This window comes from Canis lupus, chromosome 31 (assembly GCF_011100685.1).
Source record: "Canis lupus familiaris isolate Mischka breed German Shepherd chromosome 31, alternate assembly UU_Cfam_GSD_1.0, whole genome shotgun sequence".
Lineage (NCBI taxonomy): Eukaryota > Metazoa > Chordata > Mammalia > Carnivora > Canidae > Canis > Canis lupus.
This window is the reverse complement of record NC_049252.1, coordinates 11256036-11273917: the sequence shown is the minus strand read 5'-3', so window position 1 is coordinate 11273917 and position 17882 is coordinate 11256036. Positions and strand designations below refer to the sequence as shown.

General features: G+C 34.1%; 1 protein-coding gene and 1 long non-coding RNA gene across 9 annotated transcripts in view; one reads left to right on the top strand and one right to left on the bottom strand.

The window, feature by feature from the left end:
* ROBO2 (roundabout guidance receptor 2) overlaps window positions 1–17882 on the top strand; it is a 1638467-nt gene that overhangs the window by 204768 nt on the left and 1415817 nt on the right. The gene's annotated exons all lie outside the window — the stretch shown is intronic.
* The window catches only part of LOC102153814, an 80242-nt gene that overhangs the window by 50892 nt on the left and 11468 nt on the right, over window positions 1–17882 (bottom strand). For 3 of the 8 annotated variants that reach the window (XR_005382112.1, XR_005382110.1, XR_005382105.1), the window contains exons 2-4: window positions 17805–17876; window positions 14731–14799; window positions 13377–13550 (exon numbers count right to left, since the gene is read on the bottom strand). This is a non-coding gene — a long non-coding RNA (uncharacterized LOC102153814). Of the gene's footprint in view, window positions 1–2183; window positions 2276–3485; window positions 3677–3756; window positions 5574–6451; window positions 6514–11697; window positions 11802–13376; window positions 13551–14730; window positions 14800–17804; window positions 17877–17882 lie in introns of those variants that run through there. The other 5 variants (XR_005382106.1, XR_005382109.1, XR_005382107.1 and 2 more) reach the window with 5 other exon arrangements.

The following is a 17882-nucleotide window of genomic DNA, read 5'->3' as shown; positions in this document are numbered from 1 at the left end:
AAAATAGATAATTACTCAAATTTGAGTTTCAAATAAATATAGGATAAAATTTTAAGGATAAGAATGTTTCATGAAATATTAAGAATATTAAGTATATTATATTTTCTGGTCATCCCATGCAGAGTTCCTTCACCAAAGATTTTTAGTCATTTCTGGATTGTTTGGGGTTTGGCTTCTAGAAGATCCCTGAAGAATGACTCAGCAATAGTGTGCAAGTTCAAATTGTGTGCCTGGTAACTTTGTACTCAGAAAACAGGTCAGCTGTGTAAAAACATTTTTCTTAACATTTCAGGTTTAAAAAAAAATTGTAGATGTTTTCTCACTATGCTGTGATATGTGGATGGTGCTGGATAACTAAGACCAGTCACATTTTTCCTTCTCTCATAAGACAGTCTTTTTCCTTTCTCCATTGGCCATTCTGTGTCATTTGTACCTAGAACAAAATGTAAATTCAAGTGTCTTTTAATTTTTAAAGTCATATCTTCTTTTGTTTCCAAAAATTTTTCTTATATTTTTTTATTTTTCTTCTGTTCCATTATTTTGATTTTCTTTTTTAGAGAGATCAACCAACTTATAATACATTTCCTTATTTTCAATGCCTGTCATTTTAATTCATTTTTTCTCTTTAAAAATTTGTATTTATTTTAACTATTTCTATTTCCTATTTTTTCAATTTCTGTACTTTGTTCCTCAATATTATTTGAGTCATTTATGTTCTTTCCCATAATCTTTTCAGATTTACTTTATTTCTATGATGTTTTAATATTTTTCTTTCATTTTTACTGAACCCCCCAGCTCAACTTTTAGATCTCTCTAGATTGTTTTGTCATTTATTCCCTGAACTTCTGGCCTTCTGCCTTGTGTTCTTGATTCATTGAAGCAACTACTCTTTTTAACTCATGGTGAAAATATATGATCACAATTTTTATCTTCTCCCTAGTAACAATTTTTTTTGTTAGGAATTTTTCATTTTCTGTAAATATTTTCTGCTTCTTTTACTCCTTTAAAATCTTTTTTTGTGCATATCTTATTAATGGTATTTTTTTAAATTAATTATAATGGAAGGAACAATATTTTCATAGGCCAACTATTGTTCAAGTGAAGTGTTAAGGCTGGGTTCCAGGCTAATTGCAATTTTTCTTGTAACACTGAGTTTCTTCTGTATAAGTTTAATTATTCTTTACTTTTCCCCATTCAAAGAGTTAGGCAACTTCATGGGATTTTTTTTATTGTTGTTGTTTTTCTGTTGTTGCTGTTTGTTTAATTGCTTTTTCACTTTATTTCGCTTTATATTTTTAGGTGGCAAGATTTCCTTTTCTTCTGCAATCACTATGACAAACTAGTTAACTGGTTTCTACAAGATGATTTATCTATTAATTCTTTATTTAGCCTTACTTTTTCTGTTCCTCAGACCTAAACTAAATCCAGTACTCCCTTGCTACCAGGTGGTATAGTCCTGTTCTCACTTTTTGAAAAGAGAATTCTGAGTGTTTCTCCAGGAGTGGCCATCACTTTTTAAAAGTTCATTTTTGCTTCCTCTTTCTGAGATGCTTCATGCTCCATTCATATTCTCTGATATATTATCTTTTCCTTACACCTTTTCCTACTCTATCCCTGTTGCTTTTGACCACATATCTACCTAAGGAAGGGGGGTGGTGGGATCCCTGGGTGGCTCAGCGGTTTAACGCCTGCCTTTGACCCAGGGCGTGATCCTGGAGTCCCAGGATCGAGTCCCACATCAGGCTCCCTGCATGGAGCCTGCTTCTCCCTCTGCCTGTGTCTCTGCCTCTCTCTCTCTCAGTCTGTGTCTCTCATGAATAAATAAAATAAAATTTAAAAAAAGGAAGGAGGGTGGTGATTACTGGTATCCCAGTTTTATCAAAGATACAAAAAATTTTTGTTATTGTTGATGTTGTTCCCCTGTTGATTTTCAGATGACTTCCTGGAAATCCTTTTTTGATGCTAAATGTTTAAAACTATATATTCACTGTTGTACCTTTTAGCAAAAACTCATTCAGTGAAGAAAAATAAACATTAACTCAATAAGATTTGTCTTTAAAAAGTGTGATTTTTCCCCTTGTTTAAGCAAACTGGATTAAAGTCAAAGATGTATAAGAAAAATCATTATGCTTAAAGCTAAAAGTTAATTTTCTTGAGAAATAAAACAAAACAAAACAAATTACCTCATTGGAAACTATTCAAGGAAGCCAAGTAACATTGTTCGGGTTTGGAAGAGCTTTTCTGTATCTAATTAGTGTTTCTGCTATCTTCTTTGCTGCTTTCAAGGAAACATTTTGATTTTGTTAGCTTGAATGGCATTTACAACTGATTATTGAAGTCCCCTGGGATTATTTGTCTCATGATAACTCTTATTACTTCTCTAATGATAAGTCCGTCCAGTATTCTGTACTCCTACTGTACTCCTATTGCTTATTGTAATTATTTCTATGCTAAGGTTGCTTGGCATAAAAACATCAGGGAAAATTTGCAGCCTTAAATTAGGGACCAGAACAACACTTACTGTGCATTTTCACAATCACTATTTGACATAACATTCAGGGAACAGTAGAGTCAATGTAAAAAAAAAATCCCTACATTGTTTTTTCAGCTTCTCTGAAGTCCATCAATGAATAGTATTACTCTTCATTAGTGTCAGATAGAGTTCTATGCAATGAGATTTTAGTAAGACATACCAAGTTAGTTCAGTAAAATAGGGTCAAGATGAAGTCTTTTCTCAAATGAACTTAGAAAAATATTCACAATTAAAACTCAGTGTCTACTTTTTTTTTTCCTGATCTGAAGAAAAACCTGTAAGTAGTTTGTAATGAACTTCACCAATCTGAACACAGCAAGATTTTTAAGGTTGGGTTGTAATTTCTGTCTGGATCTTATACTCTGTTACATTACCAATGCTCTGAGTTTTTTCCTTCATAAGCATAATCATTCAATTAAATTAAATAATTTGTTTATTGTAGAGTACAGAGTCTTCGACCATCAAGATCATTTTAAAGGGAAAAATAGCATTGTCAGCATTTACTACCAGTAAAAAGCGTAAAAAAAGGCTATGTTTGTTTTTAAGCTTAAAAAGTGTGATTACCTCACACGGATAAGAATTTGAGAGTAGGAGTGTCAACATAGGGCAATCTGCAATTGTAAAAGTTATACTTCAAAATAGGAAAATAAAAATAAAAATAAATTATTAACACATTTATTGAAAAGGCAGTGCCTTCATGACTCACCAAACTAAGTTTAAATGAGGAATATAGAAATAGGGTTAGGAACCACAATCTCCTAACTTTTGAGGGAATACAGTATCACATGCAATTTATCTCTAACTTTAGATCTCCTCTTGGATATTATCATTAGGCACTATTACTTGCCCATTATTGTAGATAAATAATAATACAAAAAAGGTGTTCATGGTTAGAACCCAGAATGATTGAGGCATATTAATCTCTATCTGCTTTCATTAATTTTGGAAAACAAAATATTTATTTGGCACTGAGCATCTGTTTAATATATTGTTGTGAGAATCCCTGGGTGGCTCAGCAGTTTGGAGCCTGCCTTCCGCCCAGGGCGTGATCCTGGAGACCCGGGGTCGAGTCCCACATCGAGCTCCCTGCGTGGAGCCTGCTTCTCCCTCTGCCTGTGTCTCTGCCTCTCTCTCTCTCTCTCTCTATGAATGATAAATAAATAAATCTTTAATATATATGATATATATTATATATACATATAATATATATATATAGTTGTAAGATGGCCAACCACATGTTCTTTCCGTGTCTATTATCAGATAATTGTTATTATATGGTTAAGAGTAAATGAACAAGGGACTCTGTTGTGGTCAAATTCTATCATCAAAGATTCTTAGTCATAGTGAGAGAGCTTAGATACTCAGAACTTCCTGAAGCAAAGCTTTTCCTTAAAGATGATCTCCCACTATGATTTCATACTTACCTGTGGAACAGACTTTGGTAAGTTTTGGATTCATTCACTCATATCAACCTCAATGCCAGATACAACTCTACCAGCAGTGACTTTCAAGGTCACTTCTAGAAGCTGAAAAATCTACATGCTGACCTTTTCACAAAGTTAAATCTCATTTTGTTCATTCAGATCTATCAAATTAATAATCATAACTCATTTCGTAGAACTATTTCTTGAGATGTGTTTAATATTTTTAAAAAAATCAACAGCACTTTATTACTAAATTGAAAGGATTTGGGTAAATTGTCACTAAATTGTACCCCTTAAAACAAATAGACTATAAAGTGGGACATAGCTATTTTCTAACATATATAATTTTATGAAGTATAAACATTTGTACAATTTGATTACTATGGTACCTTTGGATAAGTTCATGTGAAAAACAAATTAATATTTCTTATTCTATAACCAAATAGCTATAGGCTTTCTTGAATATGATTTGAGGTAAAAACAAGCAAGTAAAATTTACTAAAAACATAATATCAAGATATAGTAAGTTGAAATAAACAGAAGACAACCAATCAGTGAGCACAGTCCATTATCAAAGCGCCTTCTAAACAGTTTTTAGGATTGTGAGTTCATATAGATTATAATGCAAATTGCCATGTTATATCAATAGCAAATCTGTTTTATAAAACTTTCTGAAGCCTGGGTACTTCCAAAAGCAGAGGGTAAAATGACCATTTAAGAAGTGTTTGTTTTGAAGCATTTTTACTAGGTGAAGTAGCAACACTGAAGTGAATGTCATTTACACATAGTATGCATGTGTGTTTGATTAGTTATGTTTAATAGAAAATGTGGCCTTCATGGCAAAGAGCTCTTCAGGCTTCTTTTATAAAAAAAGGCGACATGAAGAGGACAATATTAAACAAAGAACTGTTCAAGTTTCTAGCCTTTGGAGGAAGAACACATAAATCTTTCCTCTCAAACCAGTGATGTTGTATTAATTTACAGTAACTGTTTTCCAATTCAAAATCTACTTTGGGGAAACCTTTTAGGAAATTATCTTGCCTAGCTGAAAAGATGAGATCTCTAATAACTAGCCATTGTGTCTAAAGAAAGTTGATTTACAGACCCATTTTTTTTTTCCCTGAAGGAAAGATTATCCCCAAGGGTTTATGTGTGTGTGTGCATATGTGTGTGCATGTGCGTGCGTGCGTGTGTGTGTGTATGAGAGAGAGAGAGAGAGATTGTGTTTATATGGATTCTCTGGAAAAGAATCTTATTCATACTGGATATTTATATACACTCATAATGGTTGGGTGATGTCAGCCAAAACTTCTTCACTTACTGACATTTAGTCAAGTATTATAAACTGCTGCTCACTATTGCATTGTACATGTATTGAAATAAAAATAAAAGATAATTTAAAGATATTCATCCAATGCTTCAAGTGTAGATGTGATCCACTCCTTGGAAATCATTTGCATTATTTTCTTCACATAAAAGGAGTGACAATGGTGATTGTGGTTCAAGAGTTTGCATGTACAGCAATAACTTGTGGATAATCATGGTTTGTAGTTCTTGTTCTTCTGAACTTCCGGGAATTCAGAAATACCATAAAAATCATTCTGTAAGGTTATACTCTGTGAAAACACAGACCAGAATAAAACAAAAGATTTGTCATCTCAAAAACGATTCTCTTGATCTAGGGACTTTTTTCTTATTGAAATGTGAAATGTGACTTCCATAGTTACTTTTTTTTGACTTTGGCAAGGATAACCTAGTTCACATTTCCATCTATTGAGGACCAAAGCCTCTGTGTAAATGATGTGAGAAATATTCTCTGGCATTTATAGCACCAAAATAAAAAGCAAACAATTTGCTGCTACACACTAGGGAATGAGATGGCATATACTCTAAGGAAATTGAACTTTCATTTATATAGGGGAATTCCAGGGTGGATTTTGCTTCAGTATGCATAATTTTAAAAGAAATGTGTTCACTTCTTATATTCAGATGTGTCTTTGTAATTGGAGGCCACTTGAAATACACTACTCAATCTCCCAGAAATTAATTCCAATAACACTAGGTAATGAAGATACCTTACATTTGTATAGTGCTTTAGAATACACATGGGTGCTGTCACATTTATAACTTTATATTTAGGACTAAACTGAGTTTAGGAAGGATAATTCTCATATGCATTTGAAAAGTGGTTAAGCATGCCCAGCTAGGCTCTGTAACTGTTAAATCCAGTAGCTAGAGAGGTTTATGTTCTAAAAAAAAAAAAAAAAAAAAAAAAAAAAAAAAAAAAAAAAACATGGTTCTTTTGTAAGAGTAGAAAAGAAAAACCCCGACATTTGGAGCTGTGCCTCTAGAGCCAGTAACCTTAATGACAAGTCATTCCTCAAGTGCTTGGGAGTTTTCTAGAATGTCAATTTAATTTTCCTTGATATCAATTAACAGAATTATTTCTTGAACCTTGTCCTACCACAAGAATATTTTCATATCGTGGCCTTACCTCTAAATTATTTTGATATATTTTAGTTGCAAGTCTCTCTTGTGCTAAAACACCTACTGCATCTGAAGTGTAAAAATAACATTATAAGAAATTTTGAAAGAAACATTTGAGAAAGCTCTCAGTTGCTGGCATTGGAGAATATATTAAAAAGACAGGGGGATCCCTGGGTGGCTTAGTGGTTTAGTGCCTGCCTTTGGCCCAGGGAGCCATCCTGGAGTCCCGGGATCGAGTCCTACCTTGGGCTCCCGGCATGGAGCCTGCTTCTCCCTCCTTCTGTGTCTCTGCCTCTCTCTCTCTCTCTCTATGTCTATCATAAATAAATAAATAAATAAATAAATAAATAAATAAATAAATAAATCTAAAAAAAAAGACAATGAAATTCTATCTTTACCCTCCATAATGAAAAAATAAGTCTGATGGTATTAATTTTGGAAAGGTTGTGGAGACATGGGTACCTCAATATATGCTCGCTAAGAGTACAGAGTAGTGAGCTCTGAACAGTAATTGCCAGTATCTAGAAAATACATGGGCATATACGTAGATTTTGCCCCAGAAATCCCATACTAGAAACTCTTGCCTACAAGAACAAGGTTTAGATTTGGATTTATCTCAGTGGTGTTTACAGTAGGAAAACCATTGAAACAATGCTTATGTTTATATTGCTATCATTTTATTTGATAGCATGTTTCTCAGTTGAATGGAAATATATCTACATAACAATTTGAGGAAAAATAAAAAAAAACATGTGACAGAGAATATAAGTTATGTAAATTTAAAGCACTTACAAGACATATACACATTTATATATACATGTACACATCTGTGCATATGCATATGCACAGGTGTATATAAATAGGTATATATAAATAGGTATGTGTGTATATATACCTATATATATATAGGTATATATAGGTATATATATATACAGTTGACTCTTGAACAATGCAGGCATTAGGGTCACTGATCTCCATACAGTTAAAAATCTGCATATAACTTGACTCGCCCAAAACTTAATCATTAATAGCCTACTGTTGACTGGAGATTCTATTGATAATATGAGTAGTCAGCTAACATAAATTTTTTGTGTTATATGTATTATATACTATATTCTTACATTCACACTGTTGGATGAAGTTCTATTTTTTTAGTATTTAGTGGTGGATAAATCCCTTGAATCCCCTCTTGGTTTCATGCTCTTTGTGCAGAGATCTTATATTTAATGTTTCTCTCATGTCCTCAGAACATTTACCAATGGGCATATAGAAAGCACTTAAAAAAATATTTGTTGATGGAGGGTGTTATGCTGAGTGAAGTAAGTCAATTGGAGAAGGACAAACATTATATGTTCTCATTCATTTGGGGAATATAAATAATAGTGAAAGGGAATAGAAGGGAAGGGAGAAGAAATGGGTAGGAAATATCAGAAAGGGAGACAGAACATAAAGACTCCTAACTCTGGGAAACAAACTAGGGATGGTGGAAGGAGAGGAGGGCGGGGGGTGGGGGTGACTGGGTGACGGGCACTGAGGGGGGCACTTGACGGGATGAGCACTGGGTGTTATTCTGTATGTTGGCAAATTGAACACCAATAAAAACTAAATTTATAAAAAAAATTTCAGGGTTGAACTATTCCAGAGTTTGTTTTCATACCCAAGTCGTTTTGATATAACTTAACAAAATGCACTGAGATACTGGGAGCTTCCCATGGCACTTTCTTCTCTTTACTTCTAATTGTGCTAATATTTTATGTTTCTCTGATTACCATTGTAAGAACAGAAAACTGTGGTAGAGATAGTTGATTAGTCATCTCTTGTACGATCTCCTTGCCTTGTGTGTGGATCCTGCGAAAACTTCTAGCCAATAAACTATGGCACAGGTGGTAGGATATCACTTCCATGATTGTTTATGTTATATGACAAGAAGAAAATATTTGTAGATGTTATTAAGGTCCTTAATCAGTTGACTTTGAATGAAGAGACTTTTTGGGGGGTGAGTCTGACTTAATCAGATAATAAGCCTTTTGAAAAAGCATCTGGATATCAGAGAATCTTTTTCCTGTTGAAAAGCAAGTAGCCATGGGTTTTTCAGTTGCAAGGGACCACTGGAAAAAGCTTTTGATGAGAATTTAGTCCTAGCTGACATTTTGTTGCATCCTTATGACATGCTTAGTAAAGGATCCAGAGAAGATATATCTGGACTCCCGACTTAAGGAAGCTGTGAGATAATAAATATGTTCTATTGTAGGCTGTGAAGTTTGTAGTAATTTCTCTTATAGCAACTAAAAACTAATTAGATATCTACAACGAACATCTATTTTTTTTTTTTTGAGAAATATCTGAGTGGACTCTAAACCACACACACACACACACACACACACACACACACACACACACAAATTAATCTGTGATCACAAAACAAGCCAAGTGTAAAATGGTTTGACTATAGAAGGTAATTGTTTGATTGTTTATCACATAAAATAGTGAGTCATAGTAATAGGAGGGCTTTGCTCAGAGTCACTTACGACCCCTGAGGGCCAATGGCTCTGTCTCCAGCCTCTGGCTTGCAAGATTTCCCTTGGAGTTCCCCTCCATTAGACAGAAAGGGCAAGGGAACAAGGAGGATTGTATGGGAAAGATTTTATGGAACACATTTCATTTCTCCTCATATCTCATTGATCAGCATGTAAGCCTATGACTGGCCATACAAAAAGGGCTGAGGAATATAATTCAACTGTGTGCTCAGAGGAAAAAGAGACTGTAGATTTTAATGAATGACTAGCCTGTTAAAACACTGGACAAGGTAATAATTAAAGCCACTATAAACATATGAAGACATCTAGGTTCAAAATATATCAGTAACTTAGCCGAGACCAACTAAATAAATAGTAGGGATAGAATTTGAGAATTACTTATGTTTAAAGAAGATGCTCTTGATACTAAAACACATAGCCTAAGAGAACATGATGTCACAGATGCACTTTCACTCTTTTTCTTCCCAAAGATACTCTTTCTAGATGTCCACAATTCATATTATGCTATATTCTCTTCTCATATTTTACTTTTCTCTTTAAAGGTGAGGCATAATATTTATATAGGTAGACATAATATGATCAATATAATATTTTATAAACAAATAACCTTTTGTTTAATTTGATATAAGAAATTCTCCAGGTATCTTTTGATAATTCATTAATACACTCAACACATAAATTTGTTCAATAAAAGGGTGTGAGGCACTGGGACATGCACATGTATGATGTATCACATTTACCCATGAGAAGATAACCCATAAGGAAGTCACCATTGTTCTGATTTTTTTTTTTCAGGAAACAGATCAGTAGTAGACAATATTTTTTAACTTGCAAAGTTAACATGTCTTTTTTTTTTTAAGTTAACATATCTTGTAGGTAACTGAGTTGAGCCCAGAACTTAAGACTCCTGATTCCCAAGTTATTTTCTCCTGGTGACTATATAGAGTTCATGTTTTATAAGGAGATGCACCATCTCTTAAATAGCACCTTAGCTACCTTCAATTTTAATTCTTAAATATATTTCAATATGACAAAGTCCAGGGATTAATTTTACATACATTAAAGTGAAATACTACTTTGCAGACATCTCTACTGGTATTGTTTATGAATACATTTATGTTACTACAGGACAATATTATTTACAAAAATGATACTATAAAGTAAAATTTTAAATGTGGAACTGATACCTGGTTTGATATTTATATAGCTCACTTTTAAAATCACTGCAATAGGAAGAAACAAGTTTATACTTTGCCATTTGACACCTAGATACCTTGGAAAATAAAATATTCTGAGTTTTAGTGTTCTTAATATTAAATGGGACTCATAATTCCTTGACAGCATTGTTGGGAAATAATATTGAAATAATACTTACTGGTGGCTTGCACAAAGTTTATTTATTTATTTTTAAAGATTTCATTTATTTACTTGACAGAGAGAGACAGCATCCGAACAGGGCTCAGGGGCAGAGGGAGAGGGAGAAGCAGGCTCGCAGCTAAACAGGGAGCCTCACATGGGTCTTGAACCTAGGACTCCAGGATCACAACCTGTGCCAAAGCCTGATTCTTAATCAACTGAACCACCCAGGTGCCCCTGCTTACACAGAGTTTAAATATTAGTTTCTCCATCTCTACAGTTGGCAGTGCTGTAAGAAGGAAACAATTGTTTTTCTGCCTCTTTGGGATCCTGGTATTTCAAAAGAAAAGCTCCCTTCTATGTTTTAAAATCATGCCTCAGTCTAAACAATTCTACTGATAGGAAATGGCTTAAGATGAAAATTATTCAGAGACTGGTGGCAACAATGAAAATGAAGGGGAAAAAAAAATCCTTGATAGTGATTGGAAAATGAGTACATTTAGTTTTACCTTTTTTTGTGATTTTCTTAATTTGGGGTAAGTTTGGAAGAGTGGGAAGGGAAGGAAAATGTCTAAAAAGATGTAAAATGTTATAAAGGGAGTGTGAAAAGAGGAGATAAGTCTATTGCATGTATTGCATATCAGTGTGCATCCATTCATAATATGCATTTTATATTTATTTACCTCATGAAAGTTTCATGATGACTTAAAAAGTTTTAGTATAGACTAAAATGAGTAGTTAAGAAAGAATAAGACAGAGTGATAAGAAGATTGGGAAAACAATAGTTAAATCCAATAGTAAATTTAGTATAGAGAATGATTGCAGATAAGCTTTAAAAACTAAGTGTACTAGAAACAAGCTAAAATTATGCTCCAACTTTTTAGTCACTAGCACAAAAGTGATCAGTTATCATAAAAGCTCCCTCCTCTCACCAAATTTACAATGCAGGAAGAAAGCAAGACTATAGGTAGACATAGTAAATGGATTGTCACAGAAAGAAGTTGGTGAATCTTTAACAATTTGGGGAAAAATGCAAAACTCTAATTTTGAATTATTTTTCTATTGCTGCCGGAACAAATTACTTCAATTTCAGTGGCTAAATTATATAAATGAATTAATAAATCAGTTCTGGAGGTGATAAGTATAACATGGGTCTCACCAATTTAAGACTGAAGTGTTGGTACTTCTTTCTGGAGATTCTAGGAGAGAACCTGTATCTTGCCTTTTCCAATTTCTAGAGGGTGCCTGCATGCTTTGGCCCATGCCCCCCTTCCTCTTCAGATCAAACAGTGCAAGCCAGCTCCTCTTCTCATTCCATCTTTCTGATCTTTTTGTCTTTAAGCTTTTCTCTTTAACCAAAGTCAGGGTGGATTCTTCACTTTTAAGAATTAGATTGGACCCACTGTGGTAAAACAGGATAAGCTCTCCATCTCACGATTGTATCCTTAATGAAATCTGCAAAATCTTTTGCCATGTGAGATAATATATTCATAAGTCAAGGAATAAGGACACAAACATTTTTGGGGCCATTATTCTGCCTACCACAAAAAATATGAGTATCACCTTGTCATCATGTCATTGATTGTAAATGATTCAGAAAAGTATAAAAAAAGATTTTAGTCTTTTATAAATAACTATAAATAATTGAAAATGCCAAAGACCCATCAGATATGATACCCAAATAACTGGATTTTTAAATTACTTACAATACAAATAGAAGTGTGGCAAAAGCACTTTCATTTCAGGTGTCATAGAGTTGTACTATTTTATTACTTACAAACATAATTTTTTATAAAAGGAAGCTATATCTGTTGAATGTGAGCTAGATGAACATACAAAATATTTTGTAAAATAGAGATGCATAGTGAACTAGATTTAAAATATATATACTTACACCATATAAATGCAAGGAGAAATACCTTATAAAATAACATAAAATGCAAGAAACCAGAGATATATTGTCCTTTAAAAGGGAATTTGATGTCTAGGATGATATGAGGTTAAAGTTTTCAGTAAGATTATCTGTAAATTGAGAATTGGGCACCTCTTTTGTAATGCTCCTGGAAGCTTACTTCAGGTAGTTCAAGCTTTTTCAATCAAGGGAGAAATTAACACATGAGACAATGAGACACTTTGTTTTTTGGGTAAGCTATCTAGTATCTACTATTTTTTCTCAGAATCTAATTATTTGTAGCATTATAATGAAATCACGTAAGAACTCTAATGGCTTATTCTTCTCATTTATTTTAATTCTTTGCTATATTTGAATACCATTTTCATTTTATTACAAATTATAGACTTTATAGCATATCAGATGCATCTATTTTTTAGAATTTCCAGATAAAGTTTTGAAAGTTCAGTAAAGCAGAACTACCTGAAAGGAAAATCCTTTAATTGACCAGTGGTCCACCTGGGTAAACAGATTTACTTATATGAACTTGCTCCAAGAATGAGCCACAAGAGAATGTTTTGGCAAGAAATGAGGCTTGCCTCTGATTTCCGATAAAGATTTGAGTTGAAACAGTGTGTGTTCACTTAATCTTGTTAAATGTAGCACAAAACACTAAGTGTATTAGAGCGTGTATTTAAATGATAACAAACCCTGCTGTTAAAGCTAATAGGAAACAGTTCTTTTCTCATTGAGTTTCCACATTCAAGCATTCTTTTAGATATCATCATTTACTCTGACTTCTTATGGTTGACTACAATATGCTTTTGAGATGCATTTTTAAACTTTTGTCTTTCCTTATTGCTAAGCAACAGTTTCCGTTTTTGTTAAAGTGATAAAATTTGGGGGCAGCACTCTATTCAGAGGAATATCTATTAATGTGTAGTGCACAAATATTTAAACTTAATTAGGTCATTATGATTGAAAAATAATAGCTGAATTTAATGATGATGCTAATAATAGGCATTCCAATATTGAGACTTTTTCTATTAAGGATTATTTTCTGTATTTAAGTTAATCATCACATCTCAAGCTTGTTATGCCTCAATTAAAAAACAAAAATTAAACTGGCTTTGTTCTTGTGTGCATACCTTACTAAGATGGATTTGTTTTGGAGGAGCAGGAACAGGGGATTGAGGAGGGTGGTCCTGCAGAAGAGTAGTGGAATTCTTAAAGTCTTCATCATTTTCCTCTAGGAGACTTTAGATTCACTCTGCCTTAAGGCAGGGTGATGACCTCTCAGGATCCCTTCCAGCCTCAAGCACCTGTGAAGTAAAAAAGCATTTATAAAAACTTTAGAACACTTCTTAAAACATATAGTTATAAAAGATAGAGTCCCTGAAGCATATTCTGCTCTGAAGAACCAATATTGTTTATTACCTCTCTCTTAAATTTAACAAGAAAAATGTCAGGAAAAACATTGAGAAGTTTGTTTCCAAACTTATGGGAATGGCTGTGCTCACCCAAGCATCAGCTGGATGTGTATTCAAGACTTAAGAGCTTAATATAAAACTACCATCACTGAATCTTTTTCATGGTCATTATAAAGTAAAATGCCGTATGTCTGTCTTGTTAAATTTCATTCTAATTTATTTGACGAATAAAACTGATATAAATATCCAATTTACAGCACAATTTTGGCCTTTCCTCCCTAATAATAATGGATATGGGCTATATATTTTTGTGCCTTATCAGGCAACTTTTCACTATATCAACTGACAATAATTAAGTAAAAGTAAGCCTTACAAAGGATCTCAATTTGTAGAATATAAGTGAAAGATGAAATGCATTTCCATAGGGGTCCCTGGGTGGCACAGCGGTTTAGCGCTGCCTTTGGCCCAGGGCGCGATCCTGGAGATCCAGGATTGAGTCCCACGTCGGGCTCCCTGCATAGAGCCTGCTTCTCCCTCTGCCTGTGTCTCTGCCTCTCCCCCTCTCTCTCTCTCTCTCTCTCTCTGTGACTATCATAAAAAAAAAAAAAAGAAATGCATTTCCATAGAACAATTATGGCATCGTTGAATATAAAATACTTGGAATAACAAACTTATTTTCATATTACTGCGTTAGAGTACAGGAGCTAAATAAGTAATAGAGTCTAAGATCAACTGTACGATTCCCAGTTTTTTGAAGGGTAAAAGATAAAGGTTAAGGATAATAATAACTAGGTTGTTATGTTCCAGACACTGTTTCATCTGCTTTATTTTTATTAATAACTAGGTTGTTATGTTCCAGACACTGTTTCATCTGCTTTATTTTTATTAACTAATCAAATCCTCAAACCACCTTGTTATTATCTTAATTTTACTGGTGTGGAAATAAGCCACAAATGGTGAAATTACCGAAGTGACACTAATAATAAGTGGTAAAATCAAGGCTCAAATCTTTTTATCACTTTGGAGCCCACCTTCCAAACTTCCACATCCCATACATCCTGGCAGTTATTACCTGTATCTTTCCTCAGGCACTTCCCTGTTAAAAGCGTGTCTTCCTCCCCAGTGCTAGATGTTGAACAGTCTGTCCAAAGTTATAGAATTCATTAGTTAGTGGTGCTCCGAAGGCGAGTACTTAGATATCTATATTTTTTTACCTCATTATTTCACTGTGTTTCCTGTTATATTTCAATGTATCTAGATGTCTATTCTAGTTTGGAGGTGGGAGAAGAAGAAGATTAATGCATTGATATTTTGACTATTCTAACATATCTTCATGACTTATCTTTGTATAAGGACTTTATAGAATGTACTGTAGGAGAAACAATAGTTAATAAGAACTATTGTATTCTAATGGGGGAGATAAGGCTATTATCAGTGAAATTAAACCCTCAAATTTAACTTAGAAAAATGACAAGATCCATATATATATTCCAAACATTAAAAAGACATTCTCTCTGGATTTACTGATCATGAAACAATTTATTTATAAAAGAAGTGATAACCAGCTTGGGCCTTAAAAATATGTATAATTCTGGGACCCCTGTGTGGCTCAGCCTTTTGTCTGTCTTTGGCTCAGGGCATGAGCCCATGGTCACAGGAATAGGTCCCAGGATCCAGTCCTTCATTGGGCTCTCCGCAGAGAGCCTGCTTCTCCCTCTGCCTATGTCTCTGCCTCTCTCTTTCTGTATCTCTCATGAATAAATAAATAAAAGCTTTAAAAAATATGTATGATTCTGACAGAATTGGAGAGGAAGGATATTCTAATCACAGGGAATTTTGTGGAAAGGAAAAAAAAACAAAACAAATTGTTTTGGAGAAAAAGCAATTAGTAAGGCTTAATAAAAGCATGAGGTAGAGGAAGACAATTAGTAGAAAATAATTTGAAAATCAAGTTAACTTATATCCAGTTATGTCTAATTTTAGAAGTTAAGACCAATTATTTAGGTTCTATGGACTAAGTAAGAGGTTGTACAAGATTTTCAGAGCTAAGTGGTATCTGAGTCTTAAATGAAACATCTCAAGGTTGGTTTGGATGGGAGTAGAAGGAGAGTAGCTTTGTCCCATTCAACTTTTTCATGAAGGGAGTTACTTTCAGCAACTAAATAAAATACTTGAATGTGAATTAAACTCCCTGAGAATTTGAATACAACATTTTACTCAGAGGGCAGGACTGAAGAATTCTGCCAACTTTTGTGTCCAGGGACTAATATACATTGGTTCAATGAATAACTAAGAAGGCCAAAAGACTTTTTTTTTTTTTATTATTCTTAGAGACACACACACACAGAGAGAGAGGCAGAGGCAGAGACACATGCAGAGGGAGGAGTAGGCTCCATGCATGGAGTCCTACGCGGGACTCGATCTCGGGTCTCCAGGATCACACCCCGCGCTGCAGGTGGCACTAAACCGCTGAGCCACCAGGCCCGCCGAAATATTTCAGCATTGGATGAAGGCATACAGGAACAAGAAGGGTGTCAATCATTTAGTAACTGAGACGATCAGACATAAGTTACAAGTAGAATAATAGATGGGCTGGGCAAATTGTTCAGAAAAGAGACCTTGGAAAGTTGTTTAAAAATGCCCAGTTCTGTTGGATGGTTCTTAACACAAAAGACATATAATAGGCACTCAATAAATATTGGCCGGATTAGGGAATAAAATGAAAGCTGCTTCGAAAAAACCAGCAAACAAACAAACAAACAAACAAACAAACAAAAACCCTCTTAACTGCTGCTTAAGAGAGGATTAGTATGGTTAAAGTGGAAGGGGAATTAGGTGTGGAAGAAGACACCCCAGGAGGTGATACTAACTAATTAGGTGTCCTTTGACTGTATCAGGGGAGTCACCCAAGACGAACTGGGAGCATAGGACCCACAGATTTTGACAACTAATTGAATGTAGAGATGAGAGCATGGTGGAGATCAAGGATTCAATTGAGTTAAGCAGGACCATGCTGATGTCATTAACTAAATAAGGGAACAATAGACTTGTTGGGAAGGAGGTGCATTCTGTTCTTAATATGCTGAGCTGAGGCCATTGTGGAACATCTATGGATAAATTACAGACAAGAAATACAAGAGTTGAATTAAGTAGTGTAATTCAGTGCTGGTGATATGGGTTTGGAAGCCATTATTAAAGGTGTATACTTAAATCCATGCAAAGGTGCAAGATCATCTAAAAGGGATGGTGTAGAATATAGAATGAAAAGGGAACCGAAAAGAACAACTCGAAGAACGTGAACATTTAAGGAATAGTGGAAAAACAGACTGGCTAGAGAAACAGTAATTGCAATAATCTGGTGTCAAAAAGCTGAAGACACTTTTAGGAAATAAATGATTTACCATCTTACATTTTTATTACTTCCTTTATGCATTGTTTCACTTAATTTTCAAGAGAACCTACTGATAAAGGAAAGAGAAGAGATTAAAATTTTGTTTTCTGTGACTTCAAACCCCACATTCTTAAAAGTGCATAGTTCTAAACCAAAAGGAGACTGTGAATAGATGTATGGATTTAGGGATTAGGATGTCACTGGGATCCTTTGAGAATACATGTTCTATGGGAAAATGGAACTAGAATGCAAGAAGTTAGAATCATTGAGTGGTGGGGAAGTAGAGGCAATTATTAACTAATATACATACAACTATTTTAGACTTAAAAAGGCACTTCCAATTGCCTATAAATAGAAAGTAGAGGGAGGAATGTGTTAGAGTTCTTAAGAGAAAAATGATAGGCCTCAATATTTGAAGTACATTAGCTATTTATGAATTTCATGAACCTTCATTTGTGAATATATTACAGCAAAAGGGAAGGATTCATTAGATTTTAAAATAATTTGTCTCTGAAAAAGTACAAAAAATAGATTTGTACATATCACTAAGCTCTTGGGCCCATTTCAACCAGCTATATAAGGAAACTAAGGTAAAGCCATTTTACTCAGACTGGTTTATGCATCCCTGCATGAATTAATTATAGGATTTAGAAAGAATTGAATTTTTAACATTCATATGCATTATTGGAGATCTTTAGATTGTGCGAAAGAAAATGAACAATTCCTTGGGTGATCATTTTTATTGCCATACTTACAGTTAATTTACTTCACAGTTCAGCCACTCCAAACTGAAGAACAGTCATGTTTTCATTTTCAGGGTTTTTAACCTGTGG